The sequence below is a fragment of the Vicugna pacos genome, chromosome 31 (assembly GCF_048564905.1).
Source record: "Vicugna pacos chromosome 31, VicPac4, whole genome shotgun sequence".
Classification (NCBI taxonomy): domain Eukaryota; kingdom Metazoa; phylum Chordata; class Mammalia; order Artiodactyla; family Camelidae; genus Vicugna; species Vicugna pacos.
In genome coordinates, this window is record NC_133017.1 from 20,009,016 (window position 1) to 20,021,647 (window position 12,632).

The 12,632-nt window shown below is 35.4% G+C and overlaps 1 protein-coding gene across 22 annotated transcripts in view; it reads right to left on the reverse strand.

Moving 5' to 3' along the window:
* Positions 1–12,632, reverse strand: part of ADAM28 (ADAM metallopeptidase domain 28) — a 308,912-nt gene that overhangs the window by 207,197 nt on the left and 89,083 nt on the right. For 18 of the 22 annotated variants that reach the window (XR_012066056.1, XR_012066067.1, XR_012066063.1 and 15 more), the window contains one exon: positions 11,836–11,905. The exons of the other annotated variants lie outside the window; for them this stretch is intronic. The gene's annotated coding sequence lies outside the window, so the exon portion shown is untranslated. The remainder of the gene's footprint in view (positions 1–11,835; positions 11,906–12,632) is intronic. 22 annotated transcript variants of the gene reach the window in all.

Consider the following 12,632-nt stretch of genomic DNA (forward strand, 5'->3'; position numbering starts at 1 on the left):
AAGACACGTCATAACCCAACTGTTGCCAAACAATGATTAAGAGAATTTTTTTTAAGTAGCCACAGAAAAAAGACACATTACACACAAAACCACAAAGGTAAGAACAATGACAGACTTCTAAGCAAAAACAACGCAAAAGCCAGAATTCAGTGAAGCAACATTGTTAAAGTACTAGAAAACAAAGTCAACCTAGAATTCTATACCCAGAAATATATCTTATTCTCTTATTATAATATGCACTAAAATGTATATTGTTGTAAGTTAAAGCTTATATGTACATGTAAACTCTAGATAAACAAGGCAATAAATGAAATAAAAATCAAGTTATGAAAAAGCATTCAAATTGATCCAAAAGATAGCAGAAGAGGAGAAAAACAAAGGCCTAAAGAACAGATGGGGCAAATAAATAACAAGATGGTAGATTCGAAGCCATGCATATAAACAATCACATTAAGTGCAAATTATATAAAGATACCAATTAAAAAGCAGAGTTAGACAGATTAGATGAAAAAAGACAATCAATCTGTTCTTTTATCTATGAGACACTGACATTAAATATAAAGTCATATGTAAGTTATAAGTATTAAAAATATGTCATGCATATGCACACACACAGAGTAGCTAGATTAATATCAAACTAAGTATAATTAAGTATAAATATAATCAGACAAAACAATTACCAGTGACAAAGAAGGGCATTTCATAATGATAAAGGAAACATTCAGTTAGCAAAAAAGAAATAAGCATCCCCTCAATTTTTTCACTTATTAACATGGCTTCAAACGCATCAAATAAAAGCGGAAAATGCTAAAAAAAAAAAAAATAATAATAGTAGTAATAGTTAATAATAATAATTTAATCCACAATTACTATTGGAGATTACAATTTTTTTCTGTCAATAATTGATAGAAAGAAATGGAACAGACTCACAATCATAGAAAACAAACTTATGGCTACCAGTGGGGAAGCGGGTGGGAAGGGATAAATTGGGAGTTTGAGATTTGCAGATACTAACTAATACAAATAAAATAGATAAACAACAAGTTTATACTGTATAGCATAGGGAACTATATTCAATATCTTGAAGTAACTTATGGTGAAAAAGAATATGAAAACAAAAAGAAATGGGTAAAAAGTCAGGAAAGTTATAGAAAAGTTGAACAATACTATCAAGCAACTTGACTAAATTGATATTTATAGAACATTCCACCCCCCACAACCAGTAGAAAACACATTCTTCAAGAAAGCACATGGAATATTCTCCACCATATACCACATTCTGGGTTATAAAACATAACTCTATAAATATAAATAAGTCCCAAATGCAATTTTTTTAAAAGGCAAAAGATTTAAAATCAAAGATGGCAGATAAAAATATGAAAGATATTCAAATCATTAGTCAACAGTGAAATACAAATTAAAACCACCGTAAAACACCCACTTGAATTGCTAAAAGTAAGAAGACCGATCACAACAAGCGTTTATGAGGATGTGGAACAGTGGGAACTTGCATGTCCTGCTGATGGTAACAAAGTAGTACAACCATTCTGTAAAACAGTCTGGCAGAATCTTAAGCACGTAACTACGCTATGATATAGCATTCCCACTTCTAGAGAAATGGAAAATTGAAGAATTAAAGTCTATTTCCACACAAAGGCTTGTTTGTACACAACTGGCCACTGGAGATTTATTTTTGCTTGAGATGATTTATTAAAAGCTATAGAAGCTAGGAAACAACCTAGATGACAAACAAGAAACTCAGTAAGCTGTGTTATAATTATACAATGAAAATTTACTTAGTAATTTTGAAAGGGAGCAAGCTATTTACACATATAATAACATGAGAGAGTCTCAAACAGATACACTAAGTGAAAGAAGCTAGGTACCCGTCTCTCACAAAGGTGTATATAATGTATGGTTCCATTTATGCATTCTAGAAAATGCAAATTAATATATAATAACAGAAAGCAGATGAATGGTTATTTGGGGATGTGGGTAATGAAACAGTTGGTCTACAAAAACTTTAGTTCTTGGAAATGTTTGTCATTATAACTGTAGTGATGGTTTGGTGAGTATACACATATGTTAAAATTCATCAAATTTCAGTATGTGCAGTTTATTGAGTATCAGTTATATCTCAATAAAGTTGCTTTGAAAAGTGCATAGGGAACCAAACTGGGTAAAGCCTGTTTTTTTAAAGTTTGAAATTCATTCTTAAAAATCTCAGGTAGAAAGAGAATGAGGCAACGAGAATGGGAGGAAATTCTAGGCTAAAGAAATAGCATGTGGAATCAAATCCCAACATATCTGAGAAAATGGGTATCTTTTCCTGCTACTTCTTTCTGACAGGAGCAGAAAGTTACTAGGTGGTGATTATGGCATAGATAAAGTTCTCTTTCATCCTTCATTTTATTTAACATCCAGCACATAAATCTTCCCACTATCCTTAATATGGAGAATGACTCAATATGACAGAATTGATGCTGACACATCTGCTTTGCTTTAATAACAAGCTAATTACTACATCACATTAATTATCTGCATTACATGTAAACTTTACGTGTGCAACAGGATATCAAATGAGATGATTTCTCACCATGTTAATTTTGGCTGATACCCCAAACTTGAAACCAAAGGGTAATGAGTACCCAAAATTCTAAAGAGAGATCTAACAGATGGTCTGGCAAACAGGCTTAGCAAACACTGGGCCACCTAGAGGGCATAAACAACCAGGGATGCTTGACAACTGGGGAAGAGTTGTTAGACAGTTAGTATTTCTTTAGTAAGAGCATTTCAAGATACTATCTTTTCCCCCACCACACCCCCATTCAAATAAACTGGATTTCAGAAATTTTGACATGTATTCTCTGAAGTTGGGGTGGGGAGCTGGTACCTGACTTGTAACCATCTCCCACAACAACAAAAAACTTTTAAAGGAAAGAAGCTGTTCAGAGCAACCTGGCATGGAAGAGAATAGATGAGGTCACATTTCACTTTAAGAATTTTTAGAGTTTCAAGGACAGAAGAGAGGCAGGCACTGGGGAGGGAGACCAGACATGATTCAACTCAAAAGAAAATGTGTTCAAAAGGTAGATTTGGAAGGATAAGTCATCTTCAAGAAAGTTATCTGGAGTAGATAGAAATGGATTGAGGGAGCTCTTAAGCAGTCAGCTGTGAAGACTTAGGAAACAGCAGATAGAAGATTCCCAGAAATAAGATCCTCTGAGAAACATAAAAAAGAGCACAAGAAAGAAATAACCCGTATTTTCCTTCATCACACTAGAAAGGCACCATTACCAGCTAAAACTATGTTAGCAAGAAAGAACTTTTCTGTCTTTCATGTTCTTCCCTTCTCCGGGCTCCACCCTGCAAGAGGAGTGGCGGCCTGGTGAGTGGGGGGAGGAGAGGGGAAAGAGCACCATGGGACAATACTGAACAAGTTCACCAGAACCTCCTCCCAACTATGGTTTTCCTAACCTAAGGCACCCCCAAGCCGGGCACAGGAAAAAGCTTAGAATTAAATGAAAAAGGAAAGTTTTGAAATTAAAATGGACTGGACTTTTTGATACCTGAAAAAAATGAAAGTATATATTAACATTTAAGAATGATCAGAAAATGTGTGTTTATCTGCCTGAGATTTCATCCAGGGGAAATGAAGGTGTCAGCAGAACAATTTTAAAGAAATGATGGAAACAGCAACAAAAAAATTTAAGTGGCTCTCTGCTCATACTCTATTGAGTCCCTAATGTTCAGTAAATGAACTACACGTAAGATACCTTATGTAATTGTCATGAAATCCTATGAGTAACGTGTTATCATTTTGATTTTGTAGATGATTAAACCAAATCTGGCAAAGGTAAGGTAAATTGTTGAGAATCACCACCTAGAAGGGCAGATTTAAAAACAGATTTGCCTAACTCGAAATCTGGCATTTAACATCTAAGGTATTTTGCCTTTTCACTATGTACATTGGAAACTTAAGTTCCCAATATCATGAAACACACCTGTCTGTAAAGATTCTTAATATTTACTTAAAACCCAAAAAAGGATGATAGAGATATGAAAAGAAAGGACTAGAAATAGCTAAAGGGTAAAAAGCATATGTTATAATTGGGCCAGCAGTAGTTTCACAAAATCCTCCTGTTTATTACTTAAGATATAGATCAAGAATATTGATTTACAAACATTTATTGAGTCCCTCCTAAGTGCTGGGCACTATGTTTGGCAATAAGGACACAAAAATGAACATGGTTTCCACTCACATGCGAATAGAGGAACAGTGAATATTACAGACAAACAGTATGTTGTTTCACTATAATGTAAATGGGCCAGCACACAGAAGGGGACCCGACCCTGACTTGGTGGTCAGAGAAAGCTTCCCCGAGGAGGTGACTTGTAAGCTAAGACCTGAAGACTTGAATGCAAAGGCAAAGCAAAGAGAATGTAGAAGTGTTTTCCCAGCAGAGGAAAGAGCACATGTGGAAGTCTGGATGTAGGGGAGGATATGACAGGTTCAAAGAAATGGATGAAGTTGAGAAGTGCCAAGTCACATAGGGTGAGGGGAAGATGGTGAGAGATGTGGCTGAAAAAGGAGGAGAGACTTTAGGGGCCACATTAAAAGGATTTGGACTTTATTTTAAAAGAAGTGCAAAGAAAAGGAGGCTACAGCAAACAACTCATGGGTTTACACAAATTCCTCAAATCATATAAACAATTCAACTTCTGAAAAACCTCTCCCTCTGAACTCAGTCCAAACCATAGCTCTGATCCAAAAAATGGGGAAAATGGGCAGAATGCAATGAACTGAACTCAATCACCCAGTTCATAAAAGCTGTTTTTTTTTTTTTCCTAATCTGCACCTTATGCTAGCACGTGCTCAGGAGAAGGTTCAGTTCCGTTGAAAGGATCACACTGCAACTGATCCATGCATTTAGGCATCAAAATTGATACAGACTAACAAAAATAAAAACCAAAGAAAAACATCTGGTCGTTAAAATTTCTAAAATTATTGGAGTTTAAACTGAGATACTCTTTCCATTTTGAATCATAGAAATAATTTATTTTACCATGTTGACTATAATGCAGACTTACTGGTTTAAGTATTCTGCCATGCTACTAAGCTTTTTGTGTTTCTATTTGTTTGTTTGTTGTTGCTGTTTGCTTTGTTTTGTGTAGAAACAGAAAATTGCTGAACCGAAACACAGATCCAGGACCCTCCACTTCATCATCAGTTCAAAGTCAGAACAGCTAGTCTCTCGTTATTCCTAAAGTGCTTCCCTTTACTTCTTTCTTTTACTTATTCTTTCGGGCACTAAAGGAAAAGAAATGGGCTAAGGGAACTTGCATTTATTAATAAACAATGACAAAAACAATAAAACTGTCATTTATTGAGCTACCACTCAGACAGAGGCACAATGTTGAAATGTTTTGCATATATTATCTCGTATAATCCTCTCAAAGACCCTGTGGCATAGGTAATATTATCTTTATTTTACAGATGAGGAAGTAAGGCTCAGGAAGATTTACTTAGAGGTCTCGCTGACTCTGGGCATTCATTTTATGTTCTTAGTTACACTAGCATGGTTGGAAATACTCTTCAGTTCCTTCACAGTTTTATTCAGAGCCAGTCTTGGATTGGACAGAAGCAAAATAAGGATACTGTTCTTCAAGACATGGAATGTGTTAACTTCAGACAATATCTGCAATATTCAAGAAAAATATGCAAAACTACAACCTTATTCTTTATCCATATCCTTAATTTTGATAAAGGAGAAAATAAAAATTCTCTTTCACTCAACAAATCTATTTTTCATTAAAAGCAGACATTCCCTCAAGTAGTATTAAACACTGGGCAGGCAATCAAAATATATTGCCAAATTCCGTTCTTAATTTGGTCATGTGAAACTATTTCTAATTTTCTCTGACAGAAAGTTTTCCAGGCTGACAATTGCTCAGCAAAATTGCATTTTGAAAAATCCCCCAACTTAAGAGCTTTTGCAATAGCAAAATTGAAAATTTCAGAGCTGTATCTCATGAAATATTTCATTTTAAGGTTAGACACAAGCAAAGAACTACTATAAAGACTAACACAGACTGAATATTCCATAATATTTGCATTTCTAGAGATAATTATCAAATATTCAGGTTTTGCTTTAGAGATTGTCTCAGTGTACATAAGTGGCCTCAGAACAGAATTTTTTGTGAGATATATGTCAATTTGAGTGTAAAAAGGCAGGCAGATGTAGATAAACTGAAATCCATTGCTTTGTGGATTAAATCTCTAACACTGATGGTACTGCCTTGTTAATCTCTAAATTTTTTAAATAAATTTAAAATTTATGATATTCATCAAATAACCTAACAAGCTTCAAACCTGGGACTATCTTAGAGACTGGTAGAAAAGAAAGATTTAAGAATCTAGATATAAATCTAAGTACATAGGATCAAAAACCATTCTCCTCTCTGTTTCTGATTTTTTCTTAAGTAGACAAAAGGAAATAAAGGGAAATCTATATGATGACAGAAAATAAGAGCGCTATACAGGAAATAAAAGCAGAGATGGAGAGTTGGCCAATCTCAGACTAATCATAGAGGAGGGTTAAACATTCACTGGGAAAACAAATGGAATAAAGCACCAGAATGATGCCTTTGTTACACAAAATTTAGAGTGGTAAGTTTATGGCGTAGCTGTTTGGGGCAAATGTTGATATTTCTAAGGTCTTAAAGACATATCAAAGAAACCAGAGTTTAGAAAAAGTAAACTTCCTATTCCAGGGATTACTTCTAGTCTACCCTAGGCATGGATGGACTGCTTGCTAAACATGATAGAGGGTTGGCAGGGATATATTATAAGAAGAGCAGTTCTGGCTCTTAAAGAAGGATACCATCACAAACACGTTAAAGAAATAATTTATCCCAAAGACAAAGATTTATACTTAGATATTACTAGTTATAGCTCCCTCTTTACTCCATAGCCATAGATATATTCCATAGCAATATGTAATATAGCTATATGAACCTATATTCCAACAAAATAAAGACAAATTTTATTTGACAGATTCCAATAATAAATCACATAATCTCTGACAAAACTCTCTCAATAAGCAATCAAACCATCTTAGACCCCTTTTGTCAGTATGAGTCAGGCATAAGAAAATAATGTTGCATTTTTAACTAAAGGACCACTCCAAAAAATTAGAACTAGTATTTCCTTTATTAGATAATTGCTTTAAAAAAGAGAACTCATAGAGTATCTTTAATTTTTTTCAATTTTTAATGAAATTCAAGGAAGTATTAAAAATCTTAGCAGATGGAAACATGATTTAAATGAAAAAATATTAGATCAAGAAATACAGTTTTTGGAAATTTAACAAAAATTAAGAACACAATTTTGAAAGCATAACTGGGACGATTAAAAGCTAATTAATTATTATAGAAATTACACATACAAATAAAAAAGAAAAACTTGATATTCTCTTAGAAACAACAGGAAAGGATAAAGATGAAAACGGTATGAGTCACTCAAGAAAGAGGAGCCCCTCATCCCTCTCCTCAGCTAAGTGGCAGAAGCACTGGCTCACAATAAGTGCCAGTGCTTTAACTGCAGCAAGCAAAGACCTTAAAACTCATAAGTCCTGTCCTTAACAGTAAAAAAAAAAGAAAAAAGATGTTGGACAAAATAAAAAGCAATGAGTTTCCTTGAACCCATTACAGATTTAAGGTTGCATAGTAAACCGTCACCTCAAAATCTTGAAAGAAAAGTACATCCAGAGCGTGGCTCTGACAGGGGCAAGGGAAGAATAATCACTGTAAAACGTGTCCAGATCCTTCTCCATTGAACAGGCCTACTCTCCAGGTAAAGACTTTCCCAGAGTCTTAGGTGGAGGATTGGGCACTCCTCCTGCTCTTGTCCCCTTTAGCCTTCCTGCCTCACATAAGTGGAAAAACTAGTTAACATGCCTCAGGGATTCAAGGAGTTAGACTGGGAATGCTGCATCCATGGGAGGGAAGAAATAACGCCTGAGGATTTCCCAAAACTAATGACAGACATCAAACCACAGATCCAGGAAGCTCAGAGAACACTGAGCAGAATAAGTACTAAAAATATCTATACTTAACGCAAGTTGTATTCAAACTGCAGGAAATAAAAGACAAAACATTTAAAGAAGTCAGGAGTGGGGGTGGGGAACTTACTTATAGAGGAAGGGGGACAGGAACCACAGTGGATTTCTCATCAAAAACCATGCAAGCAAGAAGAGAATGGAATGAAATATTTTGAGTATTTTTAAAAGAAAACCAACCTAAACTTCTATATCCAACAAAATCACCTATCAAAAGCAAAGGAAGAATACTTTTTCAGACAAACAAAATCTGAGGTAATTCATTGCTGTCATATATACCCTGCAAAAAAATGTTAAAACAATTTCTGAGGCCAGAAGGAAAATAATATAGGTCAAATATTGCATCCATGTAAAGAAAGAAAGAACGTTGGAGAAAGAATAAATGACAGTAAAATAAGTTTTATTTTTCATATTGTTACTTTATCTAAAAGATAAGTATTTAAAGTAATGATTAGGTTCTCAGTGATGTTAGCATCATCATGGTGTGAGACCTTTTTGTCCTCAGTTTTAAAACTAATTAGGCATCCATTCATGAACAAAAATGCCTCTGTGGGAGTTGTGGGATCCAGCACGCACATGCCAAGGGGCCTGGGAGGAATCTTGCCCACCTGTGCATCTAGTTCTAAACAGTCAGACCTCAGTTCAGGCTTCAGAGCCAGCAGAAACTGGCAACCTTGCCCCAACACTTCTCAGCCATTGTTGGGGGAAATTTGGAAGTGTTGACTCAAGAAGACGCTCACTGATGAGAAAGACTTTATAGAAGCCCATTAATTCTCCATAAGAGAATATCCCAGCATGCCACTGGAGATATGTATGTGTGTGTGTGTGTGAGTATAGTGTGTGTGTGTATATATATATATATATATATATATATATATATATATATATATATATATGAGTTTGAACACATTTTGGAGAAGTTAAGGGGAACTTTGCCAGAACTACCTCTCCCCAGGGTGACATACCACATGGCTGAATTAGCCAGAAGGAACCTCTCCTGAGGGGGAAAGTAAAGTGGTGAATGAGTGCCCAGCCACCCTACCTGTACAGGATGCTGCTGGAGAAACCCACTTCTCTCTAGCAGCACCCAGAATACTGAGGTGGGAACCCCATGACTAGGGGAAGAAAGGATATTTGAAAAGAGGCAGATAATATCAAAAGGCATTAAAAGGATATAGTTCCTGCTGACTGCACCTGCACTTCTGCAGGAAGCCCACCCACAAGCCTCTGGGAGAACTTCACTCCCCACTCCACTGGGCGTGCAGGCATCCCCAAGACCTCAAGTGCTAGATCTACACCTCCTCTCACTCTGCAGCCAGCTACTTGCTAACCCTCCTTAGTGCATCAGTGAGACAGGTTTCCAGCAGCTAGCCTGGTGAGTTGTTGAGAACCAGAGAAGACATAAAAATTTAAGAGTTTTGCCACAAGAGGGAGCAAGGAGAGAGGAACAGATGTAACCATATAAGGCTGGAGAAAACCCCAGATATAATAGGACAAATGAACAGTTAATTATTAAAGGCAACTACTAAAGATATGAGGCGGTATCTGCTGTGTCAAATGTGAAAGCAGCAACACAAAGCTACAAGGAATGTGAAGAATCAGGGAAATATGACACCACCAGAAGATAATAATAATCCTCCAGTAACCAAAATCAGACATGGAATTTTGTGATCTAGCTGATAAACAATTCAAAATAACAGTTTTGAGAAAACTCAATGAGCTACAAGAAAACAAAGAAAGATAATTCAACAAAATCAGGAAAATAATACATAAACAAAATGACAAATTTAACAAAGAGATAGAAATCATAAAAAAAGAACTAAACAGAAATTCAATTAATGGAGCTGAAAGATTCAATTAATGAAATAAAAATGCAAATTAGAATCTACAACAGAGTTGAACAAATGGAAGGTAGAATAAGTGAGCTAGAGGACAGGAACTTTAATATAATTCAATCAGAGAAGAACAAAGAAAAGGAATAAAAGAAAGGAAAGAAAACTTATGTGATCTATGACACTCCATCAAACATACAAATATTAGAATAATTGCATTTCCAGAAGGAGAAGACAGGGAGAGGGATTCAGAAAATCTGTTTAAGAAAATAATAGCTGAGAACTTTCCAAACCTGGGGAGAGACACGGACATCCAAGTTCACAAAGCTAAGTAGATCACCTTACCATCCTAATGCAAAAAGACCTTCCAAGAGGTATTATAATGAATTTTTTAATTGAAGTATAGTTGATATACAATACTATATAAGTTACAGGTGTACAATATAGTAATTCACAATTTTAAAGGTTACGCTCTATTTACAGTTATTATAAAATATTGGCTACATTTCCTGTGTTGTACAGCATATCTTTGAAGCTTATTTCATACATTAACAGTTTCTATGTCTTAATCACCTACCCCTATATTGCCCCTCCTTCCTTCCCTTTCTCCACTGGTAACCACTAATTTGTTCTCTATATCTGTGAGTCTCTTTTAAATAGAAAGCAAAAATTTAAAAATGGGGCCTAATTAAACTTAAAAGCTTTTGCCCAGCATAGGAACCTATTGTCAAAATTGAAACACAACCTACCAAATGGGAGCAAATATTTGCAAATGATATGACCATTAAGAAATTAATATCCAAGATATATAAACAGCTCATACAACTCAACACCATAAAAAAATTAAAAAATGGGTGGAAGAACTGAATAGATACTTTTTCAAAGAGGACATGAAGATGGCCAACAAGCACATGAAAAGATGCTCAACATCACTAATCATCAGAGAACTGCAAATCAAAACCAGAATGAGGTATCACCTCACACCTCTCAGAATGGCTATCATCAAAAAAGAACACAAATAACAAATGCTGGCAAGGACGTGGAGAAAAGGGAACCCTCGTACACTGCCGATGGGAAGTAAATTAGTGAAGCCACTGTGGAAAACAGTATGGAAGTTTTCCAAAAACCTAAAAATAGAACTGTGAACCTGTGACACAGCAATTTGACTCCTGGTCATATACCGAAAAGAAACAAAAACACTAAATTGAAAAGATACATGCACCCCAATGTTCAGAGCAGCATTATTTACAACTGCCAAAATATGGAAGCAATCTAAGTGCCCATCAACAGATGAATGAAGAAAGAAGATGCAGTACACACACACACACACACACACACACACACACACACACACACACACAGGAATACTACTCAGCCATAAAAAAGAATGAAAATTTGCCATTTGCAACAACATGGATGGACTTGGAGGGCATTATGCTAAGTAAAATAAGTCAGACAGAGAAAGACAAATACCATATGGTATCATTTATATGTGGAATCTAAAAATAGAACAAACTAGTGAATACAAAAAAAAAAAAGAAGAAAAAAAAGCCTTGACTTTAGTTAATCTACATGTTCTCAGATATCTTTCTAACTCCAGCTTTATTTCAAATTACTTTTTACTCTATCTTCCTTTTTCTTTAAGGCACTCCTGCCCTTCCCATTTTCACAAGTAACTTGAATCAGCTAGGACTATTAAGGATGCTGGTTTGCTTGATTTTGCTTAAGACTGCTTAGAAATATCACTAAGAACTTTAGCGCTTCTTTCTAAATATCTCCATGAAAATATTGAGTTAGAAATTTAGCACTAATTTAAAGGAAAACAAACTTACCCTTCTTCCATAAAATTATACTTTGTCTTTGTAATGAAGTCAAGTACTGACCTTATGATCAAAAACGAAGTCTGGTAAGGCTGGTATGGATAGGGGTTTAGAGCCTGGACTTGCACAGCTCCTGAAGTAAACATCAAATGAATTAAAACACTTATTTAGTGATGAGCTGGCTTCCTTCCAAATAACATGGTTGCATTCTGGATTCCAGCAAAACTAGGTTTATATCTTTGATTTCTCTTTCAATCTCCTCCCCACACCCATACTCACCTGCACACATACACACATACTCTATGTAGTATTTATATGTAAGATGGTGGGAACAAGGTGGGTGAAAGTTTCTTGACTTTTCTGCTGCCTTCTTTATGCCTTCTAACGCTGTACAACTCAACTGTTCGTTACTTACAAAACATTATGCTTATTTTAAAATTTCTATGGCTCTACTGCACAGGCTTATTTCAGTAAAATATCCCTTAAGATGAAAATCTCTGAGGTGTTAACAAGGAGATGGGTATTTTCAAAGCCAAGATTTTAAGTGTGTTGGTGGAATCCGTATGAATTTAAGCTTGGAATTTTGTGGACATCTATTCATAAATATGTTTGGAAATGGCCCCAGAAAGAAGAAAAAAAAAGTTGCATTTAGATATCATCACACGTTAAATGAAAATCTTGGATTACATGGTCTCCAAACAATAATCTAACTTCAATAATGTAGCAATCTAGATGGCATAGCTGTGAACTGATGACATTTTGTTCTGGGAGAGGAGAGAATGGAAGGGAAGGAAATGTTTATTGATGCAAGCAGATCTTTTTACAAGCCAGGGCAATGGAAAGACCAAAGATTGTCCATG